General features: G+C 36.0%; 1 protein-coding gene across 5 annotated transcripts in view; it reads left to right on the top strand.

Moving 5' to 3' along the window:
* The window catches only part of SNTG1 (syntrophin gamma 1), a 372,531-nt gene that overhangs the window by 104,911 nt on the left and 250,190 nt on the right, over positions 1-17,430 (top strand). Inside the window, exon 1 of one of the 5 annotated variants that reach the window (XM_080381504.1) lies at positions 7,081-16,057. The exons of 3 other annotated variants lie outside the window; for them this stretch is intronic. The gene's annotated coding sequence lies outside the window, so the exon portion shown is untranslated. Of the gene's footprint in view, positions 1-7,080; positions 17,293-17,430 lie in introns of those variants that run through there. One more of the 5 variants, XM_080381501.1, reaches the window with a different exon arrangement.

Genomic DNA, 17,430 nt, shown 5'->3' with positions numbered 1-17,430 from the left:
TGCATGGATCCAAGTAGAAAGTCAGTGTATGCTTTCTTCCCTGCCTAAACTTTAAAAATTATGCCTGTTGCTATGGTGTCTTCCTTTATTTGTACATCTGTTCACTAGGTATTTTTCTGATGTCCCACGTAGCCTATAGCTAGCTACCAGCTGATTTTTTGTTTAAAATAGATTTAAATTTATAACAAGATTTAAAATTCTGAAACAATTATCTAGCAATCCCTTCTGAAAAGTAGAAGGTAAAATCCTGTTTCTCTTGAGTTGGTAGTAGGCTCTTGCTGAACAAGTTGAATGGACATGTGTAGGTAGGATTGCATTGTGTTCATATAGCCCTGGATATAGGATGTGCTTAAATATTTTTTGTAAAAGTTAATGAATGTAAGGAGACTTTTTCAGATATAATATCTTCACTGTGAGGAAGACTGCATTGTATGAGGAGAGTTTGAGTTGCTGTGAGTGAAAATTGCTTGCTCTGGAACATTTAGATGAAAGAAAAGTACTTCAGTTAAATCAGACTCAGAGTTCAGACCCAGCATTAAAGAGCTATTTAAGGTATTGTGGAAAGTCATGTCTGTTTTATAAAAGCAATATAATTTACAACAGTGTACTACAACTCAAATTGGGAAGTACAAAGTGTTACTAGTAAGCAAAAATGTTTATGTATCAGGACATTGTTCTGTTGTGAAGTCAAATGCAGTAAGATGAGTGCAGAGATACAAAACATCACTTTCTTCATCTTCCTCTAGGTATGTTTCAGAAATCTCTTATGTACCAGACCTGGCCAGTGTAGTGTTAACTTATTTCACAGAAGCTGGTGTGGTGCTGTGTTTTAGATTTATGACCAAAACAGTACTGATAACACACTGATGATTAAGCTTTTGCTGAACAGCATCAAGGCTGTCTCTCTTCTTTGCTCTGTGCCCACAGTGAATAGACTGGGGGTGGGCAGGAGGTTGGGAGGGCACGCAACCAGTCAGATGAGCTGAACTAACCAATGAGATATTCCATGCCGTACAGCATGATGCTCAGGAAAAGGAAGGGAAAAGAGGGAACTTTAGGTTAGTCATCTTTGCTCAGGAACTGGCTGGGCATCGGTCTGCTCCTGGAAGGTGTTGAATGACTTTGCATCACTTGTTTTGTTTTCTCTCTCTTCAAGTTCTGTTTCACTTATTAAGCAGTTCTTATCTCAATCCCAAAGTTTCCTTGCTTTTCCTCTTCCTTTCTTCTTCCTGTGTCCCACTGGAGGTGGGAATGAGTGTGTGGCTGTGTGGTGGTTAGCTGCCCACTGGGTTTAATTCACAATGTCTTACTAGTCTAATGATTTGCTTGCCTCTCCTCTGTCCTATGTGCTATTGAGACCTAGGAACTGTAGGGTTCCAAACTACCATATGATGCATCTAGTATTCATTACAAGTTGGGAAAATATGTATCTTAGTTGGATTATGCATTATGTATCACTCAGTTTCACTGTTTACTGCCTGCTTGAAGTCAGAGGGCTAAACTGGGAATTGCATGTGCGATAGCCAAAAGAAGACTGAGATTTAAGAAAGCATTGGCTTTTCTTTTCAGGGTAACTTTACAAAATAGACCATTACTAGGAGATTCTGTGCCTAAGCACTATTAGAATTGGCAGCTTTTGTTTGCAGTGGCTGGAGCTCAGGATGTTCTGTGCATGGAAAACAGATCATTGGCAAATGGGGGGAGAAGGTCCACAAATGGCAGAGGAACTTTCTGTACATGTCCTGCCACAACCAACAAGGCTGTAAGTTTCCTGCACAGTGGTTCCCCTCTGGGAGGCAGTTGGGGAACATCAGCACATCTGCAAATGTTCCACTTGTTGATTTCTTTGTAAGAGAAACCCATTTTGCTTAACACAGACTGTGTGCTGTGTTCAAAAATAAATGGTACTTGTGTTGAAGGCTGTTCCCAGGCATTTACCACCAGCAGTTACCTACTGCAGGAGCTGGCAGAGGCCAAGTTACTTAGATCAATTGATATTATTGGAGTTAAACTTAGAAGACTGAATTAAGTTCAGGATCTGATGACAAAAAAAGAATAGGCAAAGGCCTGGGAAGAGGTCTGGGGAAGTTGGAAGAGCATCTCGGAGGACACTACTTGCATATGGATATTGACAGTATACATGACATATAGAACAGCTGTCAGCTCCAGTTCCAGAGGAAGTCAGGTAGACTGGTGAGAGCTTGCAATATTTGTCTTTGTATTGACATTCCAAGTAATACATCCAGACAACAAAAAACTCTGGGCCGTTTTCTCATGGGACCTGACATTTGTAGTTAAGATAGGGAACTGATTTTGTATTCCTGCTTTAAGGGAATACCCACAGAATAATAGGTATTACAGTGTTTAGCATAAAGAAATGCTATTTTTAAAGTGTACTGTGTCATTTTATATCTTCTAAGAAAATTAAAAAAAATAATACTGATACCCTTGGATTTTGAGAACATCTTTTTTTCATCACTAGCACGTTCACAAGTTTTGCATGGATATTTGCAAACGTATATCACTTTCTTCTGTACACTTCATATTCTGTGAGTGGGGACAGACCAATATAGAATTTCTGTAGATGGATCTTCAAATATTAAATGCTTCCACTTGTTGCATACAGTAGTGCTGGAGGGAAGGTGTTTGGCCCTTCTTGTGTCTACCTACCACCATCTCAATAAATAGGTGTTTGGCTGATCCTGCAATCTCTGTAAGCTGTTTGATTCAAAGCTTTGGCTGAAAACTTTGATTTAATTTACTGTAGATATTAGGATATTGAGTTTCACATTTTACAAAAAGGCTAAATGTCATTACAAATCTCACTTTACCTCACTTTCTCTCAGTGGATACATGTAAGTGTGTGGTTGTTTTGCTTATTTTTGAAATATGGAATAGATATGAAGGGAGGCTTGCATGTATGCAAAACCAGTTTGTTGAGATGTTTTGCTGTTTCAGAAATATGAAAGCAGTAGTATATTTTCTAAATATGAGTTTAAAATTATATTAAAAGTCAAAATTTGCTATATCTTTAGCTATCTGCAGTTAATTGCTTACTAAGAATGCTAGTTATCAGAAATTTCCTGAGGGTGATGTTCAGTTTTATCAGCTGTGTTTCATTACAGTTTGTGACACCTTAAGACAGGTATTCCTTTGAAAGAAAGGAAGGAACAATTAATTTTGTAATATATTTCATTAGCAGATTTTTTTTTAGCGGGCTCCCTATTTATCTAAATTATTTGTATAATGATTTGTTAATATTAGTTCTGTTAATGAAGGCAGCTGTGGGTTAATCCCTGAATGCAATCTTGGTTTGTATACTACTAGTCATATTAATTTCCTAAACGTCTTTTTTCTCTTCTACATTTCCTCTGTTATAGTAGCAAACACATTCTGTGATTTCACAATGCTATCTTTCTTTGACTACTTAACTGACCTGGCCATCCAAGCATCTCTGAAGTCAAACAAAAACTGAAACAGCCCTTGTTTTTCCTGGGATTTCCTTGCTTCCACATTTGGGTGTGCTGAAACTCACAGCATCTAGTTATTAAGAAACAGAATAAGGAAATCAAAGGTAGAATTTGTTCATGGAAAGAATATGAAAAACAGATACCTATTTTTCTCCTCCTTGCCCTTTCTTTATGCAAATGCTAAATGCATGAAAAAGTGACAGGTTCATATGTGTATGTAAAATTCTTATAATGCAAGTTTTAAGTTTTTGAGCTAGAAGAGGAGTATAAAGAGAGGAACATATTTTTTTAGTTATATTCATACTGGTTATGAAACAGCAAGATTTTCTTCCCTGATTTCCAGAATCTTTGGATTGCAGGAACCTGAGGGTAGTTCAGATTCGGTAATCTCTCTCCCTTTCTCTCCCTCTTGCCCAGTTTATCTCTTCTTTAGCTTGAGTAATTCTGGAATTTTATGTGAAGCTGCTGTCTTTGAAAAAATTTACGGGTCAAAGAGTTTGTTAATTATTTGCTTAATGGTAATTGAAATTGCATCTAAGACTACTCTGGATGAAAACAGGTTGTGAGTTAGCATTATGTCTCCCCTGAGGTCTTTGAAATGATCACGCTTTCCGTTTTGTGTATGATTAAGATCATGGAGTTTATGTCCTGAACGCGTTTCTGGCTAGTAGGGCATAAGCAGCATGTACTATGCATTCCTTTGTGTTCTGCCTTGATTTGTGCTGCATGCCATTGCTTTTTTATCCTTCTTATGAAATAGACGTGTATTCTCTCAGAATTGAGAGAGGAGCCAGTCCAAACTGTTGATAGATCCAGACATGAATGGCACAGGAAGAAAAAAAAAAAGCAAAAAAAAGGCAAAAAAAAAAAAAGCAAAAAAAAAAAAAGCTTTGAAGATCAAATTTGGAAATCGTATTTGGTGTGTGACAGATATGAGGTGTACACCGGTCCTTCTCTCTGCTAGTTTGCTATTTGTACACAGAGAGCAAATTTTTAGTTGCATCAAAGGTCCAGAGAATAAAGCAACGGTGCTTATGATACGTAAACTTGGATTTGGAGTGAAGATTAATAACACAAGAAACATGCAGTGGGGCTTATTAGCCCAGAAGCTTAGCCAGACAGATAGATTCTGGGTTTCTACTAAAAGGATACAAATGATACAAAACCAAAGTGATGTGTTGAGAAAAAAATAATACTGCAGACCTCAAATGTCACCACATCCGGAGCTCTGCCAAGGTTTCATTAATTTATTAGAAATGAAAAGTTTGAAACTCAGAGTAACTTTCACCATTTATTTATTTAGCATTTGACCTCTGATTTGTCTGACAATCCATTGGAGAGATATTTCAGTATTCCAGAAAGAATTTGGAGAATGTATTTTAATGAGAAACATGATTTTTATGAAATACTGTAAGGATAGAACATTTTCTTGGTCTAAATCTAATTGATAACCATCTAAAATGTATTCTGAATGCTTTCTTCTTATTATCTTTTTTTTTTTTAAATGGATAAAATGCTGACTACAGATCAGTAACATTTTGGGAATGCTTATTTTCCAGAAAGACTTGGGCAAGTGTATTGAGATTCACACAACTGAAATTAGTTCCATGTTTTGCAGTTAAAGGAGTGATAAAGACCCACGGACCTTGAAATGGTGTCGTAGTTTAAATCCAGTGTATGTTGTTCTGATAAAGGAACAAGAGAAAGTTCACTTTGGTTTTTACTGTCTTGTAATTGCTTTCTGGGAATGTGAAGAACATTTTGCCCTACTTTTCAATTCCACTGTTCTAAATAATTTTGTATAGTAAATATATCCACCATTACAGTGTTGGAACTGAGCAGAACTGTTTTAAAGAGATGGATGAACACACAAGCAAATTGGATTCTATATTTGTTCTTGCTAAATTGTCAATGGTAATTAAGGAAATGCACTAACATTTCACTTCTTTATAAAGAAATCTCTTTTGGCTGCTGGGGAGGACTTATTTAGTCACTTTTTTTAATCAAAAAAAGTGTCAATATACACATTGGAGTATTTGAAGTAAAGAATATTTTCCCATAAAAAAGATTTACTGGCTGTTAACTGTATTATGTTCACTACCAGCTCAAAGGTGTATTTTGATAATTCTTTTCAGACTTGCTTGCCACTGGAAATTAATGCAATTCCCACTTAAACAAGTACGAATGTCACTGATTTTTTAAAATTAATTAATTATTTTTTCTACAAATCTTGAGGAAAATTCTAGATTTGAGAACTGACTTAATTCCTTTCAGATAGGCACAGATAATGTTTTTTGTCTTGTGTGCACCAATTTTTAAAAGCCGGCTCCCACCCATTAATCATTCTAAAGGTTTGATTTGTAGTATTGCATGGGTTTGTATTGTATTATTTCATTAGAATTTTTCCAGCACTGCTTTTACTATGAGTACACCAGGTAAAGTAAATTTTAAGTTTTTGTCTTGGTAGAACAATGTAGCAAATAATTGAGTACACAAGCCTTTATCCTTTACAGTGGGAAGAACGTTATTTTCTGTCATGCAAACAAGCTCATCAAACACCTTTCATTTTTCCTCCAGTCTTTATGCCTTTTCCTATTAGTAGAGATGGCTTATTTATTCTATAGCTGTGTTATCATAATACTTTATTAATTTTAGTGTGGAAGGTAAGTGCCTGTTCTGATTTATCATGACTGCTATCAAACTCTGACATCTAAATTTGTGTGAAGTTACTGATAGTCCGCAGGCTTAAAAAGTTTTAATTAATATTACCAATTTTAAAAGTATCTGCTATGAGATACTTTAAGGTCAATCATTTATTCAGGAGAAGAGTTCATAAAGCTACAGACCAACACTCAAGCGTGTTGAAAGTATTCTAATACGTCTGTAACAGCAGGTAGGTATCTTCGACTTGTGCTTAGCTTATACAGTTCACATTTATCAAACATATATTATACAGCATTATAGTTCTTTATTATTTTCCTCAAAGGTCTGTGCAGCACTTTCTTTTACTGCTGCTTTAATGCATATTCTGCTATCATATCTTCACTCTCTTGTTAAATTAATGTTTGGCTCTTGTTCAACAGCACACATTTTCTGATGATAGATCAGGTTTGTTTAGCAGTATCTTAGAGATTAGGGGTAGAGTCATAGAATGGTTTGGGTTGGAAAGATCCTTTAAAGATCACCTAGTCCAAACCCCCCTGCAGTGGGCAGGGACACCTTCCACTAGATCGGGTTGCTCAAAGCCCCATCCATCAGTGTGGTTTCTTCACGCAAATGTAGTTCCTTCATGTGAATAATCTTTTAAAATTTTTAAGTTGAAATTTGAAACCCAGAAAGATTATTTTGTCCTTCCCTGCCTTTTATTACTTCCCCATGCCTTTATTTTCATTTTTTCTGTCAACCTATTATTTGTATCTTCACAATTCCTCAGTCTATACCTCTTTCTCACTTCCTTTCTTACTCTTTTTCCTTCCTTTACTTTGCAATTTTTATCCTTTGGATTTATATTAAGAAATGTAGGTTTATAATAAGAATTTATATTTAATATTTTATATTACTTTATGGTTTTTTTCTTATAGGTATTTATACGCTGTCTTCACCTAAAAAAATATATATATCTTGGGGTTTTTTTTCCTTCTGTTAAATACCAACTCTGTCCTCCCTGTTTGCTTTTGAATTTTTTTTTGGTGTAAATAAAAGGTGCCTACACTGTTTCTCCATCAGCCGTGTTGTAGGATATTTTCAATCTGGCCTCCTTGTATTTTGCTCTGTAAAAATCAGTCTTACTGGTAAACAGATTTCTCTGTTACTTTCTTATGCACTTCCTGCTGTCTCAGACATCTTTGTCAGGGTACATCATTATCATTCCTCATCTAGTTTCTCCCTTCCTGAGCTTATTAACTCTCCGCTTCTGTCCTGGTTGTAGTTAATGTTTTTCCCCAACTGCTTTTTCAGTTAGTCTCTTGATATCTATCCACCCTCTTGTTCTTCTCTACCTATCTATCCATTCTTAGAGTTTCAGCTCACCAGTCTAACAAAAATACTGCTATTCAAAATCATGTTCTTCTAACCACATAATTTCTCTCTTTAAATATTTGTGGTTTATGTTCAGACTCAAATTTCTTCTTTCCCTTGCAAACCATGCTGTACTTTATGATCTGCTGACCTCCACATCATGCTCCAAATATCTCCTAATTACATGTTGTTTTGCTGTTGTTCTAGCTCCGTTATCCTAAGGTTTCATCTCCATCAATTCTGCCTTTCACAATAGTGCCTCATTTCCTCTCAGCTAGGGGCTTTCCTGTTTTCTGAGCACCTATTTTCAACCTCAGAAAAACATCCCTCCTTAAATCCCATTGCATCACAGAATACTTTCTAATTTGCTCGTCCCCCAGTAATAGCTGTGTGCTTTCTTTACTGAAGCTTTATGCTGTACCTGATCTTGTGAAAGACGCTCTGAAGAACTGATTGTAAAGTGCCATGTAAAAATGCAGTGTTATAGAAAGGATGATTAATATTGTTATGAATTAATATTATTTCAGACAAATTTAGAAGTTCTTCTAAGATACTTATGCTTGTGCTTTTCATCTCATAATTTTTGGCTCTCACCTTGTAATGTACTTTCTGCTTCACTAAAAGTATGATAATGAGGCATGCATAATTGAAATGAAAATCTCTTCAGAACCCCTTCTGATTAAATGTGTTGAGAATCATAATCAAGCACTCCTGAAGTTACAGAAAACCATGCATATTGATGCACAGCAAAAGTCTGGGCTCTGCGTGAGTCACTTAGTTGGCTGACACTGTCCTTTGAATTATTCTAATTACAAAAAAATATCAGGGATGCACTAATGGGCAGTAAAAGAAATCAGTATTTTTGCATATGCACAACAAAAGAGCTCTGTATACGTAGTAATGCAATGACAGTGGCAGTTATAGGATGCAGGGTGTGTACAGATATGATCTCCAAAGGAGCAGAGAATCCAGAAGAACAAGAAATCCTTATGCCTGATACACCCACAGCTTTCTCTGCAGATGCATTTTTCCCTGCTGTTGTGAATACTTATGCACTTGCATTTTGAAGTAATTCTTTCCTGACTTTTGGGATAGTAATGCATGACCCCAAACATTTCAGTTCTGACTGCAAATCTTTCTTCTGACAAGTTTCTTTGGTTTAGGAAGATTCTCTTCAACAACTGATTCCTTTTTCTGCATTATTGACATTGCTAAGTTCTATAAATATATAACATGCTTTGGATGAATAATTGCATCTGTCAATACTGTGAAACAGAAATGTGTTTAAGGTAGTATTGTAAGGAAGTCAGGGCCTGAAGAGTTAAGAAATTGCAGCAGTAAAATTCTCTGTGCAACCTTAATGCAATTCCTAATCCATATTTGGGTGGATAAAATTCCAAACTGCAGAATGATCTACTATAAAACAAAGTGCCTCATGGAATGCATAAGGTAGACAGTACTGACAAAAGGTGTAGTAATGCAACATATGTTTTTCACAAAGTGTCAGTGTGCTATATTTATTTTGAACCAGCAAGATTCCTTTTCACAGAATATTGTTTTTAGCTATTTTCTTGCATTCCAGTTACAGCTTCAGGATGCTTTATTATATTAAGAAGTTTCTTTTTATAACATACCTGTTATATATTTTCCCCATTACATACTTGTAAAAGTCACACAGAAAATTAAGGACAAAATTAGCAAAGCTGTCAGCTCATTATTTCAGACTATTTTGCATGCTGTAATACATTATTGGTTCAAAGCAGGCCTTCATTACTAGTTAAGTAAACAAAGCACTTGCGGGGTCCCAGGGGTTGAGTCATATTATGAGAATATTATGGTAGCACTAGAAGCATATCAAAGCTGCAGGTGACACCTGTGGTTTATGTTTCATGACTCTCACTGTGCAGGGGCTGCATGGTCATGTCAAGAAAGGAACCCAGTATTTCAGCGTAAAGTGTAACTGACTTAATTATGACAAACTACCCATTGCTGCCTTGCGATGCTCAGCTGTTACCGAGAAATTCATCCTGTGGGCACAGTCTGGCCAGTGCTATGAGTGACACAGGAGTTCTGTGGGGAGAAAAATGCTATATAAAACCACACAATTAAACATGTTAATATATCTATACGAGGAACTTGAAGTAGTGCATTGTGGGTGGCTCAGTGTTTCTGTTCACTGACTCTGGAGTACTTGATTACAGTTGTAATTTATGTGGTTTTTTTTTTGTTTGGGGTTTTGTTGTTTGGTTTTTTTTTTAAATGTGCATTTAGTGTGCTTTATTTCTAGCATGTTTTGGGGGTTTGTGTTTTACTTTTCCTCTAAAGAGGCTGAAAAATAAGAAATTGAATGAAACTTTCCTATTCCGAGTTTGGTTTACATATTTTCATTTGGACACTTCAAATATGTCACAGCACAATCCTCAGTGGCTTAAGGTAGTAGTGTAAGTGGAAGAGATTAAAGCCTTTTTTCACAATAAAGACTTGCCTCTGGTCAAGAACAGAGGCGTACTTTTCCCATTGATTTCACAGCTTTTTGCTAGATAGCATAGGACCATGAAGACTCAACAATGGCTGATTTTAAGCCTGTCGAGACACATCCTCAGTTGGTTACAGACTTCTTTTGTCTATTCTTCACTGCTGTTCTGTTCCATACTTTTCTGTCACTACCTGCCTAGATCACATCCTTTCATCCAAGCAGTTTGAGCAGGAGCAGAATGAATGTAAGAAGGAAAAGCATTTAAATCTATGTCTGTCTATCTATCTATCTGTAGCACAGCAGTGGATCAAGAAGCTGTAAGAAGTAATTCTAGAGACAAACATAACAACTCCTATAGCATAGGTTGCTATTCTCAGGTACATAAAAAGTCTAGCAAAATGAAGAGATGGTAATGGATTTACCATGCACCATAAATCTGAAGTCTTCAAAGAGTAGAAGAGCAGTGAAGCTGGTGAAGGGTCTAGAGAACAAGCCTTATGAGGAGCGCCTGAGGGAATTGGGGTTGTTTAGCCTGGAAAAAAGGAGGCTCAGGGGAGACCTTATCGCTCTCTACAGCTACTTGAGCTACTTGAAAGGAGGTTGTAGCAACGGGTGTCCGTCTCTTTTGTGAAGTGGCAAGCAATGGGATGGGAGAAAACAGCCTCAAGGTGCACTAGGGGAGATTTAGGTTGGATATTGGGAAAAATTTCTGCATCGAAAGGGTTGTCAAGCATTGGAATGGGCTGCCCAGGGAAGTGGTAGAGTCACCATCCCTGGAGTTACTTAAAAGATGTGTGTATGTCGCACTTACAGACATGGTTTAGTGGTGGCCTTGGTAGTGCTGGGCTAACAGTTGGACCCGATAATTTTAAAGGTCTTTTCCAATCTGAATGATTGAACCGTGATTCTATGTTGTCAGTCTTACAAATTCTATGTATGTCTGCTAAAATAAATTGAAGTCCTGTACCCTGCCCGATTATGTCCATTTCCTATGAAAATGCCTGAAGAATTATTTCTGATATAAAAGCCATTTTTCTGCTTAATTCTCTGTGGTCCTGGATGTTATGATGCAAAATCTGTTTCTGAGAAAGTATTTTTAACATGGGGGAAATAATTTTCTTTTCTCAGTTCCACTCTTAGAAAGAATGGAATTTTTATAGCTGACTTTCCAATAGAAAAAGAACAAGGCATATATAAGAAAAGAAAGATCACTGCATTTTCTGCAATGTTCTCTGTGTTAAAATGAGTGCAGAATGCTCTGCATTCAAATGGTATTCTGGGTTAACTTGGATTTAATATAGATCCTGCTGTTAAAGGCAAATGTTTAAGCAAAGGACTGCAGCTCTGGACATCATCCAATTTTTGCAGTTAATTATGGCTAGAACAGCATTTAAATTTTGAATCTTGGCTGTATCTGTGGTGCTGGTTCTTCAGTGTCTTGAAAGAGGTTTGGCTATTAATAGAAATCTGTTGGCTGAGATTCTATCCAGAAAGCCTGAAATTACATCTGTTAGCTAAAGGATTAAATTGAAGAAATGGAGGACTACTGGGTCTGTTTCTCCAGCACAGCATTGTGTACTGTATGCTTTTTTTTTTTTTAGGAGAGGATTTTCCTTCTATTTCTCATCATTACAGGAAGGCCCCTTGATTTCTCTCCATGTAAGGCCAGTCCTAAGAACGTCAGCTTTCCCAAAGCTACAGTTTTCGTGCTGTTCATTTGCACTTTTGTCATGTTTATTAATGTGTTCTGGAAATTTTGTTTATAAAGGTTGTAATGGTTATGACCTGAGATAGTTGAAAAACTGAACCAAACATAAATGCCATGCGTCTCTTGGCTTCTTTGCCGGTTCTCTTACTAGTCCTTAAGGATAATTCTTACACCACCACCCACTGTAGAAACTATCTTCCCTTTTTGAATCTCACATTTAGGCACACTGTATTGTTTTCCATGTCAGACCATGGGGCATTATTCTTAGCTGTCACTCTCAGCCTGTGAGCTTCCTTTAGCCTTCATGAGAGTCCTAGTTTGATGTCATGCCCCAAGCATTTAATGTTCAATTATGCTTTTAAATTACCATTAATCTTTCCCCCCCCCCCCCAGCTTTTTTTATATAGAAGGCATAACACTGTATAATGTTTAGTGGTATATTAAGGCATTTGTTAACCTTTGTAGTTAAGTTTTATATAAAGGAATATTCATTATGAAGAAATAATTAAAAATCATAAAATGAGGTGTGGAAAAAATCATAAAAGGTGTACTCTAAAATAGTCACATGAGGAAACATGCAATACTAGCAATGTGACTTCTTAAATGCATCTGATACATAAAACTGCAAGTTTAAGTTCAAAAGTGTGTCTTTTAAAATAACTATTAGAAACAGTTAACTGGTAAAATATAAAATATTTGACTATTCCACCTGCAGTACAACATTGTACTTATTAAATATTAAAGCATGATAGTTTTGCTATACTGCATACTTCTTAGTAGTGTCCAATTACCTATGCAATTCACTCCTACCAGCAAATTACTGTTTGCAACTGAGGCAAAGCATTTTGCCTTTCAGGTTGGACTCTTCTCCAGCATTAGGAATTTTCACCAACAGTGACCATAGGAATGTTTGTTCTTCTAGTTACTTTTGGTCTTTAATGTGTATGTAGTAGTAGTTTTGTTTTAGTTATGATTATCTAAGGTTATGATGGAGACAAGTTTTTAAGCAGAAATACTGTAATCCGTTTTTATATGAAAAAGAACCTAAAAGTTCAGCATATGACTATGGACCAAATCAAGAATTTCCATTTTCCTCTCATTTATCCTTCAACACTAAGACTACTGTAGTTTTCAGTTCCAGAGTCTGGTTAATTTAATTAAAAGTAATTGTTAGGAGGTAGAAGGAGAATGGGAGCCATAATCACAGGAGAGAAGCAAAACTCAGGAAGATTAGTTGCAAGGCAAATGGGTCAAATTAAAGCATTACGTTTTGTGTGAAACGAGAAGACGTTGGAAGTGAATAGACGTATCTGATGAAGTTTGAAGACTGGTAGCCCTTGTGGTGTAATATTGCAAAAACTGAAAGCAAAAGGCTGTAATGTGAGCATTCAGATAATGAAAGATTAATGATAAAAGTGCATGGATAAAGGATAAAATAAGCATACTATTATTATTGATAAGGAAGAAAGATTAAATACTACTTTTATGCTATTAGGGGTTTTAATAGGTCTCAGCTTCTTGCTTCAGGAAGCCTTATGTTAGTAAAGTATAAGGAGGAAGGATGTTGTTGGTAATTGTCATGTTGGGGAGGGGGAAGAAAAAAAAAAGTTCTTGGAGGAAAGTGAGAACATAAAGCCCTCTTTGTCCATTTTGTTTCTGCCCTGGTGTAACAGAACTCCTGAACTAGGGCTTCCAATCTGTTTCTGTCTCCCCAGTCAAGGCAATTAAAAATGTATGAGAAGTAGTTATATATAAAACTGGTCAGACATCATGGCAAATACAAGAGGAATAAATATCATGACTGTAATTTAGGTTATAAAAATCTTCCCTGGATTTGTGTATATTACAAAAATCAGAGCTATATGTTTTGTGACAAATTCATAAGTTTTGTTTCAAGGTTAATCATAAGAGTTTTTCAACATTTAATTGAGCTGCTGGATCTCAGGACTAGACTATGAGAAACTACAGTCCTCAGTGCTGTTGGAGCTTGTCTTTATGCCAATGTGAGCCTTTGCAGTGTTAGTCCGGACAATGTATGTGATTAGCTAAAAAGACCATTTTGCTTACTAGAGGACTCTGTGTGGAAAGGCCCTGATGGTTATGCTTATTGCCATGCCATCCATCTTTAGTCATAGGAAAGACTAGCAAAATAAATAAATAAAAAAAAAACGGAAATCTGAGCTCAGACGGAAAAAAGGGCTAGTCCAGTAAGTGACTAACTGCCAGGCATGGAATCTTAATGTTTTGCCAATTCAGTGTTTCATTTATGTTTTGGGGTTTTTGTTTGTTTTGTCGAGTTTCACTTTGTGGTTTGGTTCCTTGGTTGGTTGGTTTTGTTTTTTGTTTGTTTGTTTTGCTTGGTTGGTTTGGGTTTGGTTGTTGTTAACTCCTAATGGGTTAGAAGCACTTGTTGGCTAAATACTTGGATTTTGCATTTCTTTTCTGTCTGTGAAATAATTGTATATATATTGAAGTAGTTGATGTTGTGTAGGTATGTGGGATGTAGATGAGAGTGAAAATAAACGGTGATCTTTTGGGGTACAGGGATAGTAGTAAAAAAGTGAAAAGGTTGGTTTTATCAGTTGATAATGCCAACCATGTAAACAGCAATCCTGAGTTAAACAGTAATTTCAGCTCTTAGAAAAGACTACTGCCAATGCCTGTAACTGATTCTTTCCATGTACTCTGTAGCAGGTAGTGCCCAACGATACCTGAAACTGGAAACTAAGTATCATATTGCAAAGTGATATGGTTTCCTTTGAATCAATAAAATAATTGTAACAAACCATTAGGGTTAAAGTTTTATGAAGCAAAGTTTATAGAATCCTTTCTGAGCTATTTAAGGAGAAAATTATTCTACTGAAATCTTGGTCCTTACTTGTTCCTCTGGGGTCTCATGCTTTGTTCCAATTTATCTCCTTAATGCTTTTGTCTTTGCCTGCATTTTTCACTTAGTTCTTTCCTTTTGACTTGGCTCTTATGTCTTTAGCAGAACTCTCTTCTGATGCACTAAGTTTTCACCTAAAATCTCCTTCAAAACTCACAGCTTTTGGGTTTATGTTAAGCTCCTGAGTTGGCTAGACTGAGCAAAAGAACCTCTAGTGCATAAACTAGAGGAGGACAGTGGCTCCCACTACCCAATAGTTGCCCATCTGAAAAGAATAGGCAAACCCGAACATTTTCATAAAGCAGCAGCCTTGGAAGAAATTACAATTGCAAGGCAGGAGCCAAGTAAAGATACAGCACTGTGACAAGACAGCGAGTTGGAGGAAGGTGATTCCCAGGATTAACAAGCTGCGGAATTTATGCTTAACTGAACTGCTATAAACCAGTGAAGGAGGAAAATGAGAGTTATCAAAACAGCTGCAGTGCATGAGAAACATGAAGAAAGGAGAGGTGCAGGCAAATTGGATGGCTAAAACAATGAGTTTTGGAGGGGAAAAGGTTGGAAGTATATTTTTTTTTTATTTTTTTAATTGGACAAACTCTGATTTGAAAATTGAAATAAAGCAATCAATAAAAACTGTGAACATCTGGTGTCTTCTGGAAAGTCAGTTGAAAATTCCTGTAGCTAATGTGCCAAATGACATATTCCTTTCTAAAATGGTAGAAAAAATACATTGAAAATGTTACCTAGTGATTGGCTTTATCATAATCCCTATATCTAGACCAGGGAAATGTTTGGCAAGGAAGAAGTGCCAATGTGTGAAATGGGGCAGTTACTTTGTAGTCCAACTCAAATTAATTTGTAATTAAAAAATCCACCCCAAAATCCTAATCAAAATGTGAAGTGAAAGTGAGCTGCATTAGCAAATGATGACCTATGCAATAGTTCAGTGGGCTTTACAAATCTCATCAAGGAGTGCTTTCATACTTGTGTTACTCTTAAAGCCAAACAATTATAAATAAGCAATCTGTGATACTCTTTTGCCACACGTTAATAGTTGGAGCAAGTGATTCTGGACATGTTGGTGAATACTTTGTATTTTGGTTCTATTTCTTATATTCAAGCATTTTAATTAGTGAAAGAAGGTAACATCTGAGAAAATGTATTATGAGCGTTGCTATATTGATGAAAGCATTTTGAACTCATGAAGTATCTTTAATGTTTTGGTTCTTACTTCCTTTCCTGTCAGATTAGAAATGTGCTCATGTATGCTGGACAGTGAAGATGTTCTAATTTCATTCATTTTAAACATTTTGTTCTCACTACACACATACTGTACAGAAAACTTTGAGACTGAATTCACAGAAATAAACTATACAGTTTCTAGGACCTTGCATGTTAACCTTCTACAAGGAACAACTTCTGCTGCTATTTAAACTGCCTGTCCAGAAACTCCAGAATAATGACCTGAATTTTCCAGCTTCCAGGAAGAAAAAAGGGTATGTAAAAGAATTCTGAGTGCTTTATTGAAAACAGAAAGTGCTGCAAAGAATTGGTGACTACAAGAGAAAATGCAGCAATCTGTGCTTCTCAAAAGCTTTGTAAAACTTCGCAAGTGGAACGTAATAGAGAAAAGAGAAATGGCTGTGAGAGTGAGTGAATGAGTGTCATACGTAGGGCAAGACAAAATAAATCTCTCTGGCAGCATATACTGTTAGGAAAACCATTTTGAAGTGGATTCACCTATTGATGCATAGCTGCTAATGAAATGGATATGTTTGTTGAAGAACCATGGCCAAAATGAAGAAGACAATCTGTTAAAAGGCTTACTGTAAATCCAATGGTTTCAGATTTATAAAATGAGTATTAGGGATTTTTTTTTTTTTTTTTTTTTACTGCAAATGTTTTAATTTTCCATTGCTATGTAGGTGGACATTTAAATTGCACTACATAGCACTCAGCTATTGATACAATTCGTACAGTGGTCTAAGTCTTTCACAATGCAGAAAAGTTGTGATAGTGTCTGAGACCCAATTTAAATACCTGCTTCAAGCTTCAGATTCTTAAGGTCTGCAAGATTAAACAAGATCCAGGAGTACCATAACAAAGCAAATTGAAAGAATAAAGGCAGAAATTAACTTGAAGCATGAATAGAAATTCAGACATAAGAAAGGTAAAAATAAAAACAAACTACATCCACACTTAAAAATTAGTCAGGGTTGGATAAAGAAGAGATTAGAAGAGGATGCATCCATTAAATCATGCCTGATTTAGGCAGAGCTCTTGAAATTTACACTGAAAAAACCTTACATAACTCTGTCTGCTTGTTAGTCTTTGCAAAAACAATTGTAGTGTCTGAATTAGTCATTAATCAAAGATTAATTATGTATCATCAGCTGTTAGGAGTGCCTGAATTTATTGTTCAGCATGGATTCTTGCTGAAGCATCTTTCTGTTCTTATATTACAACATAGTTGCAAAGTTGCAGTTTGCTGATCAAGAATTCCAGCAATTTAAATGCTTTTTATTTTACCTCCTAGATAAACATTAATTGCTTAAGCACCTAATGTATATGTTAAGTGTGAGAAGTAGAATCTATTATAGAATTTTTTAAACATATTTACTGTTTTGCTTGGTTTTGATTTTATTTTTTTATTTTTTTTTTTTTTTTTTGTGGGAGAAGTTGGTTGGAAAAAGGATACAACCAGAAGCTGAAGATTTGGAGTTTATTTTTTGTATGTATTTCATTCACTATGACTTTAATTTTCTTTCTGTCTGCCCATTAAGTCTTCTTGAGTCCTTGCAGGTGACTGGAAAAGTGGTGTATTCTGCTGAATTTTAATCTTCTTTTCTTTATAAGCAGGGCTAGCAAT

This window comes from Falco punctatus (genome assembly GCF_963210335.1).
Source record: "Falco punctatus genome assembly, chromosome: 3".
Classification (NCBI taxonomy): Eukaryota; Metazoa; Chordata; class Aves; order Falconiformes; family Falconidae; genus Falco; species Falco punctatus.
The sequence above is the reverse complement of the archived record's forward strand: the minus strand, read 5'-3'. Positions and strand labels throughout refer to the sequence as shown.